Genomic DNA, 24,166 nt, shown 5'->3' with positions numbered 1-24,166 from the left:
AGTCTGCAGGGGGCCAAGATTCTTCTTTAAGCAAGTGTGTCTTAAGGTGGGTCTTAAAGGTGGATAGAGAAGGTGCTAGTCGGGTATTGAGGGGAAGGGCATTCCAGAGGTGCGGGGCAGTCAGTGAGAAAGGTTTAAGGCGGGAGAGGGCTTTAGATAAAAAGGGGGTATAGAGAAGACATCCTTGAGCAGAACGCAAGAGTCGGGATGGTGCATAGCGAGAAATTAGGGCTGAGATGTAAGGAGGGGCAGAAGAGTGTAAAGCTTCAAAAGTGAGGAGGAGAATTGAGTGCGAGATGTGGGATTTGATAGGAAGCCAGGAGAGGGATTTTAGCAGGGGAGATGCTGAGGCAGATTTAGGAAAGAATAGAGGGATACTGGCTTCAGCGGTTAGGATAGATTGTAGGGGAGACAGGTGAGAGGCAGAAAGGCTGGACAGCAGGAGGTTACAGTAATCGAGACGGGAGAGAATGAGGGCCTGTGTCAGAGTTTTAGCAGTCGAGTAACAGAGGAAAGGGCGTATCTTTGTTATATTGCGGAGGAAAAAGCGACAGGTTTTAGATACATTTTGAATGTGAGAGGAGAATGTGAGACAGGAGTCGAGTGTGACCCCTAGGCAGCGTGCTTGGGCTACTGGGTGAATGATCGTAGTTCCAACAGTAATGTGGAAGGAGGTAGTAGGGCCAGGTTTGGGAGGAAGTATGAGGAGTTCTGTTTTTGACATGTTGAGTTTAAGTCAGTGGAGGGCCATCCAGGATGATATCGCAGAGAGACATTCAGAAACTTTGGTCTGTACAGCAGGTGTAAGGTCAGGGGTTGAAAAGTAAATGTGTGTGTCGTCAGCATAGAGGTGATATTTAAACCCAAGAGATGTGATTAGGTCACCTAGAGAAAGTGTGTACAATGAAAAGAGAAGAGGTCCCTGGACAGAGCCCTGAGGTACCCCACAGAGAGATCGATAGAGGAGGAAGTGTTAGCAGAAGAGACACTGAAAGTATGATGGGAGAGGTAAGAGGAGAGCCAGGATAGAGCTTTGTTACGAATACCAATAGCATGGAGAATGTGAAAGAGAAGAGGGTGGTCCATGGTATGAAATCATGCAGAGAGGTTTAGTAATATGAGCAGAGTGTAATCACCTCTGTCTTTGGCAGCATGGAGGTCATTAGTTATTTTAGTGAGGGCTGTTTCAGTCGAGTGAGCAGTGCGGAAGCCAAATTGTAGAAGGTCTAGGAGAGAATAGGTGTTGAGAAAATGGAGCAAGTGAGAGAATACAAGACGTTCAAGGAGTTTAGAGGCAAAAGGCAGGAGGAAGACAGGTCAATAGTTATAAAGACAGGTAGGGGGGTAGGGTAGTTTGTTGTTTTTGAGTAATGGTATAACTGTTGCATGTTTGAAGGAGGAGGGAAAGGTTCCAGAGTAGAGGGAGGAGTTAAAAATGTGTGTTAGCGTAGGGATTATAGTAGGAGCAAGGTGTTTTAGGAGATGGGAGGGAATGGGGTCAAGAGGGCAAGTGGTAGAGGGAGAAGAGGAGATGAGCAGTGACACATCCTCCTCTGAGACAGCAGAAAAAGAGTCAAGGAAGGCAGGAGAGTTAGGAAGCAGTGTAGGATGGGAGGGGGAAACAGAGGGGATGTTCTGACGTATGGATTCCACCTTTTCCTTAAAATAGTCAGCAAAGTCCAGAGGTGAGATGGCGGAAGAAGAGGCATCTGAGCGTTGCTGAGTAGAGAGTCAAAGAGAGAAGAGAAGAGTTGGCATGGGTTAGACTTGTGCGTGTTGATTTGTGAAGAAAAGTAGGTTTGTTTAGTCTGAGAGAGGGCAGAGCTGAAACAGGATAGCATAAATTTGTAGTGAAGGAAGTCTGCGAGAGTGTGAGATTTCCTTCAGAGTCGTTCAGAGGAACGAGTGGAGGAGCGCAGTATGCGCGTGTGGGAATTTAGCCAGGGTCTGGGATTAGAAGGGCGAGGATGGCAGAGAGAAAGCGCGGCATGTAGATCAAGAGAGGAGGACCGGGAAAAGTTGTAGTTCCTGACCACGCTGTCAGGGTCTGGAGCAGAACTGAGAGAGGAGAGGGAGGAGAGTAAAGTGGACTCAAAAGCTGGTGGGTAAATAGAGAAACGAGGGGTAGATGGAGGTGGAGAGGGGGAGAAGCGAGATAGAGAGGATGAGATGATGGTCAGAGAGAGGAAGGGGAAATGGAGAAATCAGAGAGAGAAAAGTTTTTAGTGAAAACCAGGTCTAGGTTGTGGCCATCCTTGTGGGTGCTGGCTGCAGTCCACTGTTGAAGGCCAAAAGAAGAGATTAGAGAGAGAAAGCGGGAAGCCCAAGGGAGAGAGGGATCATCAATGTGGCAATTGAAGTTAAATGACTACAATAATAAATATATATTAATTTACAAATGATCTTACTTTTCTAACTATTCATTGCGGATCTGCTGCCAAATACTTTTTAAGCCTAGATTCACTAAACTTCGATATTGTTTTTTTTTCTTTTTTTACGAAAGCGTTAAAACGTAATAATGCAGCAATAAGTAATTTAATCACCGCATTAAGTGGGTGCTACATTTAAAGTCAGGGTCGATAATTAACATGCAGAAGAAGATGTGTTGCCTAATAGGCAAGAACATTACATTTAATGACAGTATCGCAAATGTATGCAAAGAAAGAATTAACTGCTTATTACCTATTCACATGCTACACAAAAACCAGGGGTGGTCAACTCCAGTCCTCAAGGGCCACCAACAGGTCAGGTTTTCAGGATATCCCGGCTTCAGCACAGGTGGCTCAGTCAGGCTACCAACAGGTCAGGTTTTCAGGATATCTTTGTTTCAGCACAGGTGGCTCAATCAGTGGCTCAGTCAAAGACTGAGCCACTGATTGAGCCACCTGTGCTGAAGCAGGGATATCCTGAAAACCTGACCTGTTGGTGGCCCCTCAGGACTGGACTTGGTCACCCCTGGTTTAAACTTTAACGACTGACTTTTTTTTGTGACAGTGTGAAACTGTTCATGGTCAAAATATGCAGCGGGAGGATAAATTGTCACAAAACCACTTTGGCATGACAGACAGTAACACTTCCTGGCAGGCTGGCAATATATACACTGTATGTTACTATATCATGGAACGCAGGAATCCCAGCAGGTTTCCACATTGATTTGTTTTAGAGGATTGGAACCGGGTGATTCTCTGGAGCAGAACCGCACTGTAACTCCGGAGAAATGTTCCGCTTTAATTACTGCTGTTTCCTAAGGCGCGTTAAATAGCCATCCAATAGGAAGCTGCAATACAGGACACTGCGGCTTCTTCCTAGCAGGGGGGGGACAGAAGGTACAGGTGTCCTGGGCCCACTGGGGGGGGGGCCCGGGGGCCAGTGGCGCAGGTTGGCCCCGACCTCTGGCCAGGCCCGGCTCTCTCAGATGCCTGCAGGCCTCTATCACTGTCCCACGCCGACAGGCCTCAGCGCGCCGTAAGTAGGCTTGTCCCAGCGTCCGGCGGGCGATGGCATGGAGGGAGGTCCAGTGCGCGCCAGCTCTGCATGCGATAGAGGCTTGTAGTGAGGGAGAGCCAAGGCCCGGCCGCGAGAGGACCGGCAGCCAAGCCTGGCCAGAGGTTAGGCCCAAATTGCAGTGACGGACGGACGGGCCCCCCGCAGACCATCCACAAAGTAAGTCTGTTTTTTTTAAATGTTTTGGGGGGGTGGGGGTCTTTTAAAAATGTATTGGGGGAGTGGGGAGGGCTTTTTAGAGTAGGGCAGTTGATGGAAGGTGCGGGCGAGTGAGAGGAGAGAGGGGGAGAGCCGGAGAGGGAGGGAGTGAGTGAGGAAAAGAGGGAGTAAGAGTGAGACACAGGGGGAGAAATACATGCGAGGGGAGAGGGGGGGATTGATGAAGAGGGAGTGAGACAGAGGGGAGAGAAATACATGGGAAGAGGGTGGGGAATAGAGGGGACTAGTGAGGTGTGAAATGGGGGGGCTCGCAATACAACCGGGGGGGAGGGGGGGCGGACGTAACTCTAGCCCTGGGCACCCGGGAAATCTGTCTGTGGCCCTGCCTACTAGTATGTGGGACCTACAAGATTTGGTGGCCTTTTTGTTCCCCTGGAGAGGGCAGAAGCAGCGGTAACTACACTCAGAAAAGATCTTGAAAGCCGGGGAGTACCCCGAGTCAAAAAATAAATAAAAAGAGCCATTCAAATGCCGTTAAAAAGTACAGTAGTCGAAAAATACAATTAGGCGGGATTACTGCTTTAATACACTGTGATGTAGTGGCGCTTAAACTCAGTGCTCAGGAGCCACAGGCCGGGTTTTAAGGATATCCCTGCTACAGCACAGGGGATTTAGTCAGGAGGAAGCAGGGGCCTCTGGAGATGAACCTAATTAATTTCCGCTCTGGGGACCCCCTGCTTCAAACCTGTGTTAAAAAAAATGGAAAAAATTAAAACGACATGAATTGCTCCATTAAATCAATGTGATTTTTTTTCTTTGTGCTGTCTTTGTGCTCCAGAATTGCTTCACTTTTCCCATAATGCATACTGTATACGGTATACCTCAGATTCTATTCAAAGGCATTGGTCAAATTATTATCTCAGCGGTACCACAAAAAAACAATGACTTATTTCTATGAACACGTTACCCAGTAACAATATGCAGTCAAAAGCATCTTTGGGTTCATTCTGTAATCACAGCAATACCATCTCCCCTTCTTGTGCCCGAGAGAAAAAAACATACCTTAGATTTCATTAAGTACTAAACCCATAAGGTAAATTATAGTACATCTCAAACCTTGAGTATAATGGCTTTCACCCTGTTTGCAAAATGCCCCCCACTGCGTGTTTTATTCCCCAAATGTTACTTTAAGCAAAGTAAATCTCATTTAATTTGCTCCAGAAACCTTTTAAAACATTTGTTTAATAACAGTGACAGACTAGGAGTAAAATAAAACCTACATTAATCAAGCCGCTGCCCACCAACTCGTTCTAAACAAGGGCTGGTCATTGGCCAGGTAACCTGCCCAGCACACCACATCCTGCCACGCAGACAGACCACTCTCTGCTCCCAGGAAGTAGCCAGTGGACCACGGTGACTATATCAAAACCAACATGTTATTAGAACGTCATTAAAAAGGCACAAAAGCACACGCTGCTGGGCTCTTCAAGGGGAGGGGCTAACATCTCATTATTACCAATTACTTATACACCAACACAGAAAGGTCAATTAAATACTGCAAAACATGCATTACAAAGCAAAACAATCAAGACATCTGCATATATGTAGCCGGGACCCTGTTTTGCCCCAATTGGATGAAGGGGAGGTGCACCTAGGGAACGCTCCTATAACGGAGATTCCGCGCAAGAGGGAGCCGCCATGTTAGGTTGGCGCCAGCGCAGGATTGGTCCGGCCAGAGGTTGCGCATGCCCAAGGCAGGGACGGAAAAAGCCCGCGAAGGAGGAGAGCTAGGGGAGGAGGGGAGTTAAGGGACTATGGTCCCAGCAGCCCCCGCATTTCCCCCCGTGACGCGTCATAACCAATCAGGTACGGGAGGAGGGAGGAAAAGGAAGTGGAGGGGCGCACGAGTGTTCAGAGCTAGCTGTCGGAGGAAGGAGATGGAGCTCCGGTGTAGGGAGGCTGCCGCCTCCTACCTAGGCCGCATGTCCCAGGCCCAGTTAGGCCCTGAGCCCCAGTAGCGTGCAGCTGAACTAGGGACTGGCCATAGTCAGGCTCCGGATCCCCTTACTGTGCTACGAGTCATACCAGGACAATTCTATATCCGCGGGAGGCCTGGGACCAGGCCCCGCCACTAAGTCGCAGCGTGTCTGGGTGGGATCGCCCCGGACATCTACGGGTGACGTCATCTACGCCCTCGCCGATCCTTTGTGAAGATAGTTGCAGAACCGGGTACAGGAGTACCCGGCAGGTAAAACGTCAAGTGCACCAACGGTACCATACTCACTCCGGGACACGGTGGCTGCGCAGTCACACACTTATACACCTACTGACTCACTTGAAGGGGGGGTGGGGAACGTACTCCAAGGGGGAGCTGGACACGGGGTGGGATCACCCGGTGGAGGGAGAGGGAGAGTGAGCGTTCCAAGGACGCTGGTAGTAGTGTCTCCTCTAGAGAGGGGCACCTGTGATTACGTTATTGGCTGCATAAATAAAACATCTTGGTTACGGTATTGCTGTGCGTGTGTGTATTCATGTACATAAGTTCCTGTGAAGACCCACTTCCCCAAGGGGGGAAGCTATGGCAGGTGGAGGCGCTGCACCAAGGTATTGTGAGCACCCCAGGCTCTCCGTGGCAGAGGCTTAGGCCCTGTGAGCCTACAGGTTATATTGCACATGGTAGAGGTCTGTGTTCGATAGGAACCAGGGCTACATATATATTATAAGATATATCATATTCTCTTTCTTACATGTCTGACGCAGGGGTCTCTGGAGCTGAACCGCGTTAATTTCACCTCCGGGGACCCGCTGCGTCCTGAGATACTTACCGGAGAAGGTGCTGTTGGCAGCATCTTCGGCTTAAACCTCTTGCGGCACGAAAGCCAATAAGAAGCCGCAACTTCATCCGGTACAAACTCAAGAATCAGGGGTCTCCGGAGCTGAAATTAACGCGGTTATGCGCTGGAGACCCCCTGCTTCACACCTAGGAGGACATATCATTTTAGCATGGAATGCTGCTTTAAACGAACGTTACAGTCAATGGGAGTTTACGTGCAATAGTGCCCTGATCAGCACTATTGCAGTTTATAACGCCCTTAGTATCAAGTTTAACAACACCCTCTTGGTAGCCTATTGGTAGCATTTATTTAAGTCAATATCTACAATTAGATTGTAAGCTCTTCGGAGCAGGGACTCGTTTTCCTAAATGTCACGTTTATGTCTGAAACACTTCTTCCCATTATGTGTTCATTGTATTTGTTATTGATATGATTGTCACGTGTATTACAGCTGTGAAGCGCTATGTGCATTAATCGTGCTATGTAAATAAATACATACATACATATATACATACACACATACATATATACATACACACATACATATATACATACACACATACATATATACATACACACATACATATATACATACACACATACATATATACATACACACATACATATATACATACACACATACATATATACATACACACATACATATATACATACACACATACATATATACATACACACATACATATACATACACACATACATATATACATACACACATACATATATACATACACACATACATATATACATACACACATACATATATACATACACACATACATATATACATACACACATACATATACATATACATATATACATACACACTTACATATATACACACTTACATATATACATACACACATACATATATACACACATACATATATACATACACACATACATATATACATACACACATACATATATACATACATATATACATACACACATACATATATACATACACACATACATATATACATACACACATACACACATACATATATACATACACACATACATATATACATACACACATACATATACATACACACATACATATATACATACACACTTACATATATACATACACACATACATATATACATACACACATGCATATATACATACACACATACATATATATATACACACATACATATATACACACATACATATATACATACACACATACATACATATATACATACACACATACATATATACATACCTATCTGCCTCTCTCAGCTTTAAAGACCCATGTGAATGGCATAAACTGTACCCACTATCATTGTGATACAAAGTGCTTTGATACAGTAACTGTATTATTGTCATGCAGTAAACACTTTGCATTTGTCTGGTACATAAATTACTTTGTCCAAAACATAAGCTTATATATAATAGCTTATTAATCATGACGCCATTAGTTCGTTATATAAAAGTTTCACTAATGTAAATATACCTTGCACGTTGCAGTGGGGAAAGGTGTATCAGCGGAAGGAAAGTGCTCACAGAGGTTTGCTCCGACGCACTGCGCCCTTTTCTGCTCCGACGCACTGCACCCTTTTCTGCTCCGACGCACTGCACCCTTTTCTGCTCCGACGCACTGCGCCCTTTTCTGTTCTGACGCACTGCTCCCTTTTCTGCTCCGACGCACTGCGCCCTTTTCTGCTCCGACGCACTGCGCCCTTTTCAGCTCCAACGCACTGCGCCCTTTTCTGCTCCGACGCACTGCGCCCTTTTCTGCTCCGACGCACTGCGCCCTTTTCTGCTCCGACGCACTGCGCCCTTTTCTGCTCGCGTTTGCATAAAATGTACGGAAGTCTTTCTTACATTTGACGCAAATTGTTGTGCAGAAAAGTTTCAGCCGCCTCAGACCTTGCTCATTATGTGACGCAAATACAATATACAAGTGTGACGCACGGAGACGCAGAGTTTGTTACATCTCATTACAATCTGAGTGTCACGTAACTCCTCCCATCACTCCCAAAGCTGACGCGAACAGCGCAAAACTTGGAGCCAAGTCCTTGATTCACTGACGCAAGATAAAAATTATGTCATTTGCATACACTTTGCTCCAAATTTGCTTTGATACGTCATCCCTATATAATTTTATAACGGTACGCATCATTAAAAAAAAACTGTGTTTTTGCTATGAGCTGCTTGCAGTGGAAAATACTAAAACAACCAAATAGGAGTAAATATGATCTATTTTCTACCCACTATAAAAATCTACCCACAGAACCCCAAAACTACAGTATGTATCATTTCAAATGTTAAGTAATCTGTAAAGTCTGCTGTCCATGCTGAAGAAAACCATTTATCAGTAAGTTTTATGTCGGTTCTGTACCACACCAAAGGGATTAAACAATAATCACGGAAATACTTCATTTTCAAAGAGAAAAAACAGAGAAAAATATATGTAACTTTCATATTGACGGTAAAATGAAACATATTTTCCATCCATTTTTCTATTAGGTGGTGACATATATATTCCATGCCTCTCAAACGTACTAATTCTCAGAGCGAAGTTTGAAGAATCATGAATTTTTAAACCAATTTCCTCTCTACTGATTAACTGCAGCACACTAATTGCACTTTAATGCCTTAATTGGAGATTTAGTTCAGGTGTACAATTTTTTTTTCAAGCAGGATGTCTACAAATATGAAAAACAGCTAACCAAATTCATCACATAAAGAAATGATTTCAGCATCACACGCTCAGGACAGTTTTCTATATTTTATCCAACTTCAAATACAAATTAGACTATATAGGAATATAATAAAAATTCAGTTGTTTGAAAAAAAATCTATTTTCTATATCTACTCTGAGAAACAAAGTAACATAGTCAATAGGTTTAAAGTATTAATTATTCTCATCTCATCTGAACCAGAGAGTCTCTGAGAAACATATTTGTCCACAGGGGCAGTTTTGTTAAAGGGGCAATCCTTCCTAGAGCCAAAGTGACATGTTTAAGGGGTTTCATCCGGGTGACCCACCAGTTCCCATCGGGAAAGATACCGGCGTTTCAGTCCTAGGGGAATCAAAATGGTGGTTTAAATCTCCTGCTCGCCCGGGTTAATCGGAAGCTGCAACGTCATATTTGCTTTTGTATGGCCATTTCAAATGCAGCGAGAAGCCAGGAGTTAACGCTGGAACTTTTACACATAAATACATGTCTTGTGAACCCTGGGTAATCAGAGCGGAAAATAATTGAGGTGTAGCTTCAGGAAAGCCTGGTTCCCACCCTGTGAATAGGGGTTGGGTGGTGGGTTACTGCTTTAACTCATTCCATATGCCAGGAGTGGCCAACTCCAGTCCTCAAGGGCCACCAACTGGCCAGGGATTAGGGATGTCCCTGCTTCAGCACAGGAGGCTCGATCAGTGGCTCAGTCATTATGATTGAGCTACCTGTGCTGACGCAGGGTTATCCTTAAAACCTGACCTGTTGGTGGCCCTTGAGGACTGGAGTTGGCCACTCCTTCCTTACCCAATAAATAGTGTGACTTTAATATCTTTTTGATTCACCTATTTGAATATTAGAATCAGCTCTACAACAACATAAGGGCTTAATAGGGGTAACATGAACTTCCGTTAATCTGAATTAGCTTCACATAGGGTAGTGTATTACTTTAGGCAGCTGATCAGTTGTTAATAAACAATGCTTAACAAATTAGCATTTAAGAAAGCTCAGGGTAGACATAATCCAGATCTTGTGAGTCAGATCCTCTGGTGACCTTAAACTGCTTTTAGGATTTGGGAGAGACGCTCCGTCTGCATACGAGGCCCGGCATGGACAATATTGCATTGCCATATATTTTCTTATCACATCTCCCAATATTACAGTCTTATGATTATTGCCGTATCTAACAGCATACAAGCATGTGTGGGTGTATGTGCGATACTGTGTATTTAATTGTATATATGTGTGTCAAATATTCAGAACATGTGTTAGTGCCTTTGTGTTTCAGTGTGTGTACTGTGTGAGCATCAGTATGTCTGTATGTGTTTGTGAACTTGTGCAGTGGGGTTAAATCCATCCCCTCCCCCCAAATTACTTTTAGTTTACCTAATATGCGCATAAAGTTTTAGAAGTTTCTTTGATCTCCTGCAAGAACGGCTGCCAGGGACACCACTAAACCGTTGTCTCCCGATGACGGAGCGTCTTTCTATTGGTCGCTGGAGCAAGCCCTGACCTCACAACCATTTAGTGTCCCCTGGGCAAGTATTCTTACCACGTGGACACAACCCTTTGTCGCCCTGGTACCGGGGGAGGGAAGGAGTCGCCGGACATTGGGGGGGGGCTACTGATCAGCTTTGGGAGACCCCTGGTTCAGGTAAGCAAAAACAAAAACCTCAAAAGAATAGCGAGAAGTCGCCAAATGTTTCCAGCTGTTACTTTGTGTTTGGTTGAGAAATGTAACCAAGACTCGTTGAAATCAACTTTTATCTCATTTTAAGAGTCAAACTGAAAATAATAATAATTGTAAGCTAACATTTGCATTTTAAGGTGGTTTTCGTGAACAAGCAGTTTACGCTGATAAAGCATAAAAGGGTGGAGGGATTTCTTACATTTTCGGCCATTCTTTTCCTAAACTGAGTATTAGTATTGCATCGTCCTGTCATTCATTGTGCACAACCTTTTAACTTTCATAAGTGTGTCTGATTTACTGCTCTCCTGTGAAATTGGAGCATTACAAGGATCTGTATGTGATTACTGTACATTTTCATGCATGCAAAAGTAAATACGTTAAACCCCTATTATGCTTGAAGGAAGATATTACAAGTTACTATTTCTGTATCTTAATTGTGGTACTCTTTATATGCAATTAATATGCACAGCATACAGATTGTAAGCCCTTCATATCCTTTCTCAAAGTATTTACTGTTATAATATCTCACCCGCCTGGGATTGTATCTTCTTTTTGAGATTGTAGGTACAGTATAAATATATGGTAAAGTTCAGCATAGAAAGGTTGGGCACTATTGATGTGCAAAAACTTTGCCAAAGTTTGCGAACCAGGCGAAGTGTGCCCTTTTCCACCCTGTGACAAAGTATGCATAAATCGGCAGGCATCACCAGAATTCAGCATTGCATTACAACTCAATGTGCATGGGCTCCTAATATACGGAAATTTTGTTAAATTCTGGAATAACTGCTGTCAAAAATAAGAAATGTATCATTTTCAAGCAATGTGAACTTTTGAGAAAATGTAACAAAAATTAAAAATTGTGCAAAAAATACCTTGAAGCACTTTTGCCATTTGCACATACTGCACGTATTCTACACGTTAGGGATACAGTATAAACTAATATTGGTAGTGGAACGCAAGGCCACCAACAGGGGGGAGACCACGGACAAGTGTCCCAGGCCCAGTGGATGCGGGGGGCTCGGCCCGGCGCTGGAAGCTCGGCCTAACTATAGGTTAAGCCAAACTTCTGCGTCCGGCTGCCGGGCCTCTGGTTGCTGCCGGGCCTCTGGTTGCTGCCGGGCCTCTGGTTGCTGCTGGGCCTCTGGTTGCTGCTGGGCCTCTGGTTGCTGCCGGGCCTCTGGTTGCTGCCGGGCCTCTGGTTGCTGCTGGGCCTCTGGTTGCTGCTGGGCCATGCCTCTCCCCAGGTGCTGCAGGCCTCCTGCCGGGCCTGTCTCTCCCCTGTGCCTCTGTTCCCCGCCGGAAGCTGGGCCCAACTTCCGGCGAGCACCGGCAGAGGAGAGAATCAGTTAGGCAGAAGCTGGGGAGAGCCAGGGCCCGGCGGCAACCAGAAGCCTGAGACCATCCCCAAGGTCAGTGTGTGCAGTATGCATTTGGGGATGGGCGTAGTGTTGTATGTGTATTGTGAGTGGGTAATTATTGTGGTGGGGAGGATTGTGTGGTTATTGTGGGGGGTGGGAATTATTGTGGGGGGGGTGTGGGCATTGTGGGTGTGGGAATTATTGTGGGGTGGAGTGGGTGGGCATTGTGTGTAGGGGGGTATTGTGTGTGTGTGGGGAGGGCCCAGGGGGGAGGAGGGAATGAGTGTGAGGAGGGGGGGATTGAGGGAGCGGGATTTAGTGAGAGGGGGTTAATTGAGTGATAGCGGAGGGGGGAGAGTATGAGAGGAGAGAGGGAGACAGGGGGTGTAAGAGAGGGAGTGATGGAGAGAAAGAGGAGGGATGTGGGGGGGAAAGGGAGTGAGGAAGAAAGGGACGAACAGTGAGAGAGAGAGGGGAGAGAGAAATACACGGGAAGGAGGGGGAAAGCGAGGAGGTATGAAAGGGGGAGGGGGCTCGCAAGACCACCAATCCGGGGGGGGGGGGGGAGCTCCCAGTCGAAACTCTATTCCTGGGCTCCGGGAAATCTGTCGACGGCTTTAGTGGAACGCAATAAGTGGGATTTTCTTTCAAGCCTACAGCCACGGGATGTTACCTAAGAGATCTGTACTATGAAACAAGGCACAAAGCAGGAGGTTAATCACCAAAGTCACAAACCTTTCGCCGTGCGGTGCTGTATGCGCTTGTAACACAGTGACTGTCCCTGCGAGCCTGGCCCTGAAATGGTTAAATCACGGAGCTGTAGATACCATAATAATAGTAGATGATCTCATCTGGACATGAAGATTTCACATAATTATCTTTTCTATTGCTTTTAACGTGTCCTGCTTTCCAGACCGTACTAATATTCAGGCCTGCTGCCAAAAAAAGAGGGATCACTTATCACGGGCAAAGTGCTGCCGAAGATTAAAAAAAAGACATCGGAGCTTTCTGTGCAATTCTTGCATTGCATCAATGTGTATCCAACTCATTTTAAGCGTGTGCGCAAATGAATGACATCATTCTAACGAGAAAGGTCGATGGGGCCTATACACTAACATATTAGCATTGCTTAGTAAATTTGGCCCTTAATGTTATTAACCTGGGGGGAATTACGCGAATTTATATTGCGTCAGAATTTCCGCGCTAAAAAGTAATGCAAAAATGTAAAAAATGTGCGTCGTGCGTGTAAAGGCTCCATACGTACGAGACATCATTTTCTGGTTCTGAATTATTTTTGACGCATCCCTCGTGTTGAATTACTGGATGGATATCATTTCAATTGAAACAGAAATGTGTATTTTTTGTTGTTGTAATTTACAACTTCTGCAAATAAATATCAATGATTAGTGTAATATTATTTATAATACAAAAACCAAACTGGGTCAGCACTCAAAAAGTTAATCAAAGAAAATGATAAACTTAGGTTTTCCTTTTTGCTCAGAAAGAAGCAATACAGAAAATATCAGCACACACGGGGCGAGGAAACATTACCAGACACTCGCTGTTATATGTGCTCGATAGAACAGCGTTCCGAGGCCTCATGGACCCTTCGTCAGGCTCACGGTCAAGACGTGATGAAAATGCCTGACGAAGGGGGTAGGAGGCCTATTGTGCGCACACAGTATAACAGTGTGCCTGCTGACTCTCCCTGTGTGTGCTTCATTTTCTTTGCTTTACTTTTTGAGTGCTGATCCAGTTTGGTTTGTGTATAGCTGTATGCATCTTGCGGTATAGATGCAGGATTATAGCTGAATTATATTAGACAGGGAAAGTGCTAGTTCATTCTATTTTTAAAATATTATTTATAATAGCCATACTGTGAAAATAATACATTTTGTTCACCTATATAATGACATCCGTAATGTGTCAAATACATTTTTGTTTCGATCCATAGCGACTTAATTCTGCGTTAACACTATTTAAGTCTTAGTAGGGTTTACTCCAAGTAAGGAGGACCATTGGCGGACAATTTTGATGAACCTTCTCCTTTTTTGGCTCTCAAGCATTTTGTTTTACATAGTTACATAGTTACATAGTTACATAGTAGATGAGGTTGAAAAAAGACGTACGTCCATCAAGTTCAACCTGTACTAAATTTAGGCAACAGATACTTTATCCTTTATCTATCCTTACTTATTGATCCAGAGGAAGGCAAACAAAAAACCCCAGTGTCATATCATCCAATTATATCTCATAAGGGGAAAAATAAATTCCTTCCTGACTCCAAGAATTGGCAATCGGATTAATCCCTGGATCAACATCCTTCCCATGTATACTTATTTGGTATATCCCTGTGTACCTTTCTTTTCTAAAAAGATGTCCAACCTTTTTTGAACAAATCTGTTGTATCTGCCATCACAGTCTCCATGGGTAATGAATCCCACATTCTAACTGCCCTTACTGTTAGGAACCCTTTCCTTTGTTGCTGGTGAAATCTCCTTTCCTCCAACCATAAGGGATGGCCCGAGTCCTTTGTACTGCGCTTTAGTACATGACATTCACGATTGTACGCCAAGCAGAATCCATTTCTGAGCGCCATATCAAATAAAAAAAACAAACACAATTTTGTTTTTTGGCATTTGTGATGCTTGAAGCAGCAATCCAAGCTGGCTTTTTTTTTTCAAATAGGTTTAAAGCAGGGAGTCTCCAGAGCTGAACCCCATTAGTTTCAATTCCGGGGATCCCCTTCTTCCAGAGATACTTACCTCCATAGGGGGTGCCGGTAGTCGCTCCGGCTGGGTAGCTGGGTTCATGTAATGGCGGATTTTTAATGCTCCGGTGCGGCTTTCTATTGGCCCACGTGACCAGAGCCGCCAAGAGGGGGAGACAACCGGAACAAGCGTCCCGGGCCCAGAGGCCGGACAAAGCAATTGTCGCCGGTCTCCGGCTCTCCCCATCTGCAGGCCCCTTCCTCTCTCGCTCTGTCCCACACCGGGCCCTCTGACGTCAGCGCGCGACGGGCTTCTCTGACGTCGGCGCGCCAGAAGTAAGCTTGGCCCAGCTTCCTGCGCTGTGGCATGAGTGGAAGGCCCGGCGCACGCTGAAGTCAGAGGGCCCGGCATGGGACAGAGAGAGGAAGAGACCTGCAGGTTGGGAGAGCCGGGGCCCGGCAGCAACTGCTCTGCCTGGCCGTTACCGGCCCTCCCCGGCCTCTCCCCCAGCAGTTACCGCCCCTCCCAGCCCCCTGGCAGTCACCTGTCTCCCCCGTCAGTAACTGGTCTCACCCCCAGTCAGTCACCGCCAACCCCCCAACCCTCTGGCGGCAACCGCTCCTCCCCCCCCGGCAGTCACCCCCCAGACAGTCGCCGGGCCCCCCCACACTCCCTCTAGCAGTAAACCCCCGGCAGTCACCGCCCCCCCGGCAGTCACCGGTCTCACCCCCAGGCAGTCACCCCCCCCCACACAGTAAGTCTAGATGCTATGGGAAGCTAGTGTATGGATATGCATAGTTGAGCAGTAGAAGTGGAGCGGTGAGTGAGGTAGATTAGTCTAGAAGCAGCGTTTTGGATGGATTAAAGTTGGGAGAGGTGGAAAAGGGGAATGGTATATATTGAGAGAATTGTATGTATTGGGGGAAGGGGTCATTGTATACCATATATATATATATTTAAACCAACCACAAGAAAGGGTTCCCAAAGTCTTGGTGCCTTAAGGTTGTTAATACACCACTGCACAGGAGAAGAGAGAGGGGGAGAGGTCAGGGGAGCAGAGATTTATTTGGGTGTCACCAACATAAGAGGTGTAGAGTTAAAAGAGCAGAGGGCCGAGGACAGAGCCTTGTGAGTCTCCAACAGAGAGGGAGTGAGGAGGCGGAGACCCCGGAGAAGGAAACACTGAACGAGCAGTTGGACGGGTAGGATGTGAGCCAGGAAAAGGCTGCGACCCCCCGGCGTCATTTGACACCAGAGCCAAGGTAAGGGGAAGGGCACGACCAGTGGGTGGGGGAGCAGCATGCAGGGGGAGCGCAGGGGGGGGGGAATTTGCGCACCCCTGGTTTAGGCGTCAAGTTGCAGGAGGAGGCGATACCAACTCCAGACCAGATAAAAGACCCCGCCAAACTCCCTCTGTACCGATCCCCAGAAATCTCCCAGCCGGTCCAGAGCTGCATCATACATTTCATGAACCATGACAAATGTGCATTTTGTTCTGAAGAAAAGTACTCTAGGACAATCCTTCTTATTGAAGAGCAATAAGCATTTGTATTGTACCAGCTCTTACTCAGGAGAAATGGTTGTTTCATAGCCTCTGTGGGTTGAGTGGTTTCATACCGTTGTACTGTGCGGATCTGAAAAAGATCTACATTTGTTCAACTAGAAAAGGCTGTTTTAGAAAGATTTGAGAAACGTGTATGGTAGGTGGGGGAGACTCTCGGAAATTACCCTTTTCTTTAAAACAAAAATAAATATATATATAGAAATTACAAGCTGAGAAACGAGTGGTCCTGTGGATGTGAAAATGCAATCGCTCTGCACATCCGCTGGTTGCATCACACCGGACCCTGATCACAGATATATAGTGATACAAATGAAGCAATTAATACAGCTCAACCCCGTTATAGCGCGATCTGTTACAACGCGGCTCCGCTTATAACGCAATGCAAGCGTGGCTCCCAATTTGTATATTTCTGAATACAGCTAAACCCCGTTATAACGCGGGTCTCGGGGTCCACCCCAAGACCACCGCGTTACTAACGGGGTCGCGAGAAAAAAAAATGGCCGCCGCGCTTTAGCGCATATTCATCCCGCGGGACAGGAGATGGGAGCGGGCATGTCCCTCCGCTCCCCGCTTCCCCCTGTCACCGCGGGACAGGCCGCGGGGCAGGAGATGGGAGCGGGGATGTCTCTCCTGTCCCCGCTTCCCCCTGTCACCTCGGAACAGGCCGCGGGGCAGGAGATGGGAGCGGGGATGTCCCTCCTGTCCCCGCTTCCCCCTGTCACCTCGGGACAGGCCGCGGGGCAGGAGATGGGAGCGGGGATGTCCCTCCTGTCCCCGCTTCACCCTGTCACCGCGGGACAGGCCGCGGGGCAGGAGATGGGAGCGGGGATGTCCCTCCTGTCCCCGCTTCCCCCTGTCACCTCGGGACAGGCCGCGGGGCAGGAGATGGGAGCGGGGATGTCCCTCCTGTCCCCGCTTCACCCTGTCACCGCGGGACAGGCCGCGGGGCAGGAGATGGGAGTGGGGATGTCCCTCAGGTCGCCGCTTACCTCAGAACCATGCTGCCTGCATGGAGGTTGTAGCGGGGGGTTTCTTCTCCCCACCGCTGTCCCCGGTGCTCCCGCTGCCTGCGCGGGAGGAGGGGGGGGAGCGGGTGGTGGTGCTGGTCGCGGCCCGTCTGTGTAGAGTGAGAGAGTGTGTGTGTATGTATATATGGGAGAGAAAGTGTGTGTGTATATATGGGTGTGTGAGTGTGGGTAAGTGTCTGTGAGTGTGTGTAAGTGTCTGAGTGTGTGTGTAAGTGTGTGTAAGTGTGTGTGAGTGTGTGTGAGTGTGTGTGAGTGTCTGTGAGTGTGTGAGTGTGTGTGAGTGTGTGTGAGTGTGTGTGAGTGTCTGTGAGTGTCTGTGAGTGTCTAAGTGTGTGTGTGTGTGTGTGAGTGTGTGTGAGTGTCTGTGAGTGTGTAAGTGTGTGTGAGTGTGTGTGAGTGTGTGTGAGTGTGTGTGAGTGTCTGTGAGTGTCTAAGTGTGTGTAAGTGTGTGTGAGTGTGTGTGAGTGTGTGTGAGTGTGTAAGTGTGTGTAAGTGTGTGTGAGTGTGTGTGAGTGTGTGTGAGTGTGTGTGAGTGTGTGTGAGTGTCTGTGAGTGTCTAAGTGTGTGTAAGTGTGTGTAAGTGTGTGTGAGTGTGTGTGAGTGTCTAAGTGTGTGTGTGTGTGTGTGTGTGTGTGTGTGTGAGTGTGTGTGAGTGTCTGTAAGTGTGCGTGAGTGTGCGTAAGTGTGTGTGAGTGTGCGTGAGTGTGGTCAGTGTGTGTGCAGTGTGTCAGTGTGAGCAATGAGCAGTGTGTGTGCAGTGTGCAGTGTGTGTGCAGTGTGGCAGTGAGCAATGAGCAGTGTGTGTGCAGTGAGTGTGTGCAGTGTGTCAGTGTGAGCAATGAGCAGTGTGTGTGCAGTGTGCAGTGTGTGTGCAGTGTGGCAGTGTGAGCAATGAGCAGTGTGTGTGCAGTGAGTGTGTGCAGTGTGCAAAAAAAAAAATGTAAAAAAAAAATTTTTTAAAAAAATTTTTTTTTTTTTTTTTTTTTTAAAAAACGGGAGCCACGGGAAAACCGCGTTATAACCGAATCGCGGTATAACGAGGCGCGTTATAACGGGGTTTAGCTGTACTTTACACCACGATTATTGGTATCTTAAATACTTTACAATGCATACAATTGTACATTATTTCTAACGCGATCCGCTTATAGCGCGATGTGATTCTTTGGATCCCAAGCACAGCGTTATAAGGGGGGTGAGCTGTATTTAGAAAAATATCTTCTTATATTTTTAATATAAAGACATGTAAAGCATGTAGAAAAACAGGCACATGTAGAAAAGGGAACGGGATAAAAAAAACTAGACAAAAAATGATATAATATAGTATGTAGTACTTCACTATATCATTTCTTCTTGTTTTTTTTACCTTATTCCATTTTGTATAATGCGTCTGTTTTTCTGAGGACTTTAAAGAGGAACAAAAGAAGATCCTTTAAAACTAGGGCAGCAATTACAATTTTAGGGACATTATATATTGTACTCCGTTACTAAGGTAATATACTAGTATATTCATTTAAATGCATATTTTGTATTTATTCTTTTGATGGAGTCACTAATATCTCCGCATTTTATCTATTCCACATTCTAGTCGAATTGTTTAATTTCATGCAATTTAGCTTTTATCTTTTTTTTAAAATCTTTTCAGGGCCCTTGCAGTTTCCCTCTTTTGAAATAGACGTGTATGTCGCAATATAATGCACTGCGAAGTATGGTGACATGTTCCAACCGCCCACAGTTTCCCCCATTTAAACAGAGGACATAGTATTATTTAATACCAATAATTACACATGCCTTTACAAGTAATTGCTGTAACTCAGAATATTCACCCGTTAGAAACCATTACTTTGGATTGATCCATTGGATATGTTCCTGGTAAAGGGTCAGTCACCACACAATATATAATCACTGCTGACCTGGTATACAGAATGTCTATGTTAGATAACGTTTATTTTTTTCAAGGAAGGCAAAGAAGGGCGGGGGGCCGTGTTGGTCATTTCTTCCATATAGTAACAAAGGAGGCAGAAGGAGTAGGGGGTAAGATACCTATTATTGGACCAACAAGTAGTGGAAATGTTACAAGTTTTCCAACCTCTCAGGGTCCTTCATCAGGGAGCCCTGACCCTGAGAAGTTGGAAAGCTTGTAACATATCCACTATGTGTTTATCACACACCCTACTCCCTCTGCTTCCTTTGTTACTGCTTTTCTTAAAGGAGAAAGCACTTTGGAATAAATGCATACCAACACTAATTATTTTTCGGTGCTTTTTCCCCCAAACTAACGTCTTTGGAGGAATGACACTGTTAATGTGACCTGAATAGATTTTCATATTGGTATGCATCTCTAATTCTTTCTATCAGATACAAATATGGGCAAAGTAAACAAGGAGTTTAGTAAATACATTTAGGTGAGAATTTCCTAAAATATATTCTCTTTTTGTCTGCATAAAAACACTTGGCTTTTCTATGCTTAGTTCCTTATTGAACTCACTAGTTGTACGTGCATAAATATTATAACTGTGCATAATTGCGTTTGTGTGCACCTATGTAACAACCTCAAATTCTGTACCAGCTGCGGCAAAAAATAATAAAACAAGGAAATGAACTGCTCTTGGTATAGAAACAAAAACAGAAAAGCCAGCGCAACATACAAAATGACACAACATATAGTACATGGTATACAGCTGTACTAAAGAAGGACATTTCTGTGCAACAAGAAAAGGAGAATGGGAGTCAAACGTGGCGGAAACCCTAAAAGTTTGTTAAACAGCAGAAAATTGTGGTTTTTTTTTTTAAATAGGTGGCAAGTGGGGGGTCTCAGGAGCTGAACCGCGGTCGTTTCAGCTCCGGGGACCCCCTGCTCCCCGAGATACAGATCTCCGTAGGTGGATCTGTTAGCTGCTCCGGAGATTTAAAGGTCCTGGTCCGTGGGCCAATAGGAAGCTGCAAGGGAGGATATCATGGCTTCCTATTGGCCAGCGCGACGCTGGATATTCAAGCCGCCATTATGTTCCCCACACACAGCCCAGCTAGAGCTGCTGTCTGCACCCCCCACAGAGGTAAGCAGGGGGTCTCCGGAGATGAAATGAATGCAGATCAGTTCCGGAGACCCCCTGCTTCAAACCTATTGAAAGAAAGGAAAGCAGGATTGCTAGCGCAGAATGAAGTTACTACGTATCAAAATAAAACTGGATTTGACGCAGCACAGATGTCTCATTCTATGGGTGAACAAAATGTATTAATTTAACAGTATGGCTATTATAAATAATATCACACTTGTAATACCCTCACTGTGCCGCTTCCTAGGGAGATTACATTGGTGTGGTGTGTGTATGGCTACTTTGTATGGTTACCTTGACTCAGGCAGCTGGGCGATGAGGTAGCAAGGTTGTTAAATAATTGGCGCCATGAACTTTTATAGTACAGCTGTCATGTATTCGTGTCCCCAAACACAGGGACCGCTCGTATAGATCTTTACACGTTGTGCATGATTTTGATACATGAATACTTTTCTTCCATACCTGCCACTCTTAACACTCGATTGGAGGTAATCTGACTTAGTTGCTTAGGTAGTTGTGGGACCCGGCCCCCCTTGTCTCTCCGGAATTCTTTAGGTACTGTTCAGGGATCCTATAGAAAATCCAAACGGGTCTCCTATTGCTCGACCCAGTACCTTGCTGTCTGTTTTCGGGAACTGCCACTTCCGCACAGAGTGATGGGGAACTGATCTGATCAGCCCTCTATGGCGTGCCGTATTCCTTTAACTAAACTGTACAGGACTCCATTCCGTCTTTATGGGCTCCTTTCTTAAGGGGTACAGTCCCTATCTACAACATAATAAACAGGATGGTCTGGTCTATGCCATTACTATACTAACATTACTTCTCTACTCTCCCTGAGGCTCCGCTCCTCTGGGCCTCCAGGAACCTGACCTTCCAGAACAGTCCCTTCTCCTTAAAATACCCCTGCGTGACGGATGGATCCCCATAGCAACCAGGGCGGGGCCCAGCATACACCAGTATTGCTAATAACCCTTTAGGAGGAGGGTTACACACTGATGATTGATATTTACTCATACTAGTTGTAAATTAAAAAAAAACATAAATCTGTTTTGATTTAAATTGTATTAAAATTTTAAGTAAAATGTTCCAATTAACGCACTCTTTGGCATTCATTCAACACGCTGCGAAGATGCTCTCCTGTGATTGAATATTTATTATTCCTACTCAGAGACCAGCAGACACCAACTCTTCATCTACACTGCAACATCCAGTAGACTGACACCTGGATTGGATTCCATTTAATTTACGAGCACCTTTATTACAAACACTTAATATGTTCATGATTCATTTTTTCCTAGTTTATTATTTGGTATTGATATTTCAGATTTATATATATTATTATTGAAAAAAATAGTCGTTTGTATTTAGCACATCTTAAAATCATTGTCTTTGCCTTTCAGTCTTACTGTTGTGTTGCTTGTGAAAATGTTTTCTGTTAACGTCACTGTGATCACAGGTGTACAAATACTCCCGCTACGACACCTCAATTCTAAACTGTTTTCAAATAACACAGGTGTAGCACAAATGAATACCCCAATTAACGCAAAATAACGTGTTAAATAATTCGTGTTACCTCCTTAAGCATTGTTTGCAATAGTGCTACTGTAAAATAATGCGTCAGCAATAACACAACACTGAAAACAAATTCTATTTACATTACAGTAACTTTGAAAGATGCATAAAAAGTACACTTGGCAATCAAACATTGTTTAGACTTTAATGATAAGTGCTTGTACACGTAAAATGAAGCCACATACCTGTATTCAGAAAAAAATGGTACAATGAATGTTGTTGATTTTGTCTTTGCGTTTACAGTAATAATGTTTTTCTGAAGCGTTAGACCGTCAGTTACTGTTTTTCATATGCTATTTTAGTTAAGATTAGGCAGAAAACAAGACATTTTCAATGGAATGGAATAGCCCTGTGCTCCGTGTTATTTTGGCTTGCTGTCCTTCATAGCAGAATAAGCACACAGTAAGAATGATACCTATCATGGTATACCGACTACACTGCACTCTTCTGCCAACAAGCTGACCATTGGGTCCTTGGTAAACATTGTTTTTTCTTTTCCTTCTTCATCTGGCGGCCGGTGCATGTACCAATAAGACTGATCATCGCTCAGGATTTGTTATATCTATAGGTGAGTCACCAGCGCTGGCCTCTGAGGAACTATCCCCATCAATAACATGTAGACAAAGGATGAATCACAGTGTTACATCTATAAAATAACCATATACGGTCGGATACTTGTGTCTTTCTCCATTTGTGTACTTTCCTGAACTGGGAATAGGAAATCAGGCAACTCTCAATTTTGTCAAAATGAAAATCATACAGCTCATATCACGAAGTCCATTTAATGGTGAGTAATAATGCATGAACCCTGCATGTAAAAAAGATATATATTTTTGTTATTCTCCTCATTTGAGTTTCTGAATGAAATACACTGCATCACTGATACACACACCAGTGACACGGGGCACCGCACAGCACAGCTGAACAGTTTAATGTTAAGAATGTAATATAAAAGAAATGTTGAATTGTTTCAGCCTTTGGTAAGGTCACAGTAAGATTTTTTAAAAGTAATTATTTGGCTCCATCTTTTACAAGAAACTCCACAGACAGACAGAGAAAAGATTAGGTGGTTATATATATTTTTACGTTGAATTTTAAGATGTTAGTAGTATAGTGCATGTATAGTGTATGTATAGTGCATGTACAGCACATGTATAGTGCATGTATAGTGTATGTACAGTATAGTGCATGTACAGCACGTGTATAGTGCATGCACAGCGCATGTATAGTGCATGTACAGCGCATGTATAGTGCATGTGTTCAATTATTCAATGAGTCTCTGTGTGCAGAGTTCCACTCACACAACTTCCAATACGGTATATTTTGAAGGCTCTGACACGTGGTTTCTGAGGTACAGATGCAGCAGCCGTTATTCGAACATTTCACGGAGCCGTTTTCGTGCGCTCTGCTGTATTCCACGCGGCATTCACGCTGCCAATCACGCCAGGCACACCTGTGTTTACCGTGGTTGATTTGTTTGAATTTCCTGGATTCTGAATTCTTTGGGTGCAATTCTTCGCGTGTCCGTGGCAGGTGTTTAAAAACCAGAGCACTAAAATGCCATTTTCTGCACTCGATAAAAACACGAGTCAACACGCGTCTTAAGGCGGGAAGGTTGGAAGAAATCACGCGCCATGACATGGGTATTCCGAGGTATACAACGCGTGAAATGTTCGAATAACGGCCGCTGCATCTGTACATGGATGTGTATATTTTTTACCCCATTGGTAATTGTTCTGAACTAAGGACCAATTTTATGAAAGACAATGCAAATGTACTATCATAGCCACAAATTCAGTCAATGTATTCACAGAACATCCTACCCTGGCATCCCGTAATGTGATCAGTGTGCAGTATGAATGCTGTTAAAATAAATTAGTCACATCATTGAAATGTTGTATATTTGGAAAAGTAATTTGAATGTCTCCTTCAATAGGCTAAAAGAGAAAAAGCAAGAACTTTCCCCTGTGATAGATGTTAGG

The 24,166-nt window shown here is 44.9% G+C and overlaps 1 protein-coding gene across 1 annotated transcript in view; it reads right to left on the bottom strand.

Moving 5' to 3' along the window:
• The window catches only part of SLC44A5 (solute carrier family 44 member 5), a 107,684-nt gene that overhangs the window by 73,291 nt on the left and 10,227 nt on the right, over window positions 1-24,166 (bottom strand). The window lies entirely within an intron of this gene.

Source organism: Ascaphus truei, chromosome 10, assembly GCF_040206685.1.
Source record: "Ascaphus truei isolate aAscTru1 chromosome 10, aAscTru1.hap1, whole genome shotgun sequence".
NCBI lineage: Eukaryota > Metazoa > Chordata > Amphibia > Anura > Ascaphidae > Ascaphus > Ascaphus truei.
Note: the sequence above shows the minus strand (reverse complement) of the source record. Positions and strands in the feature narration are given on the sequence as shown.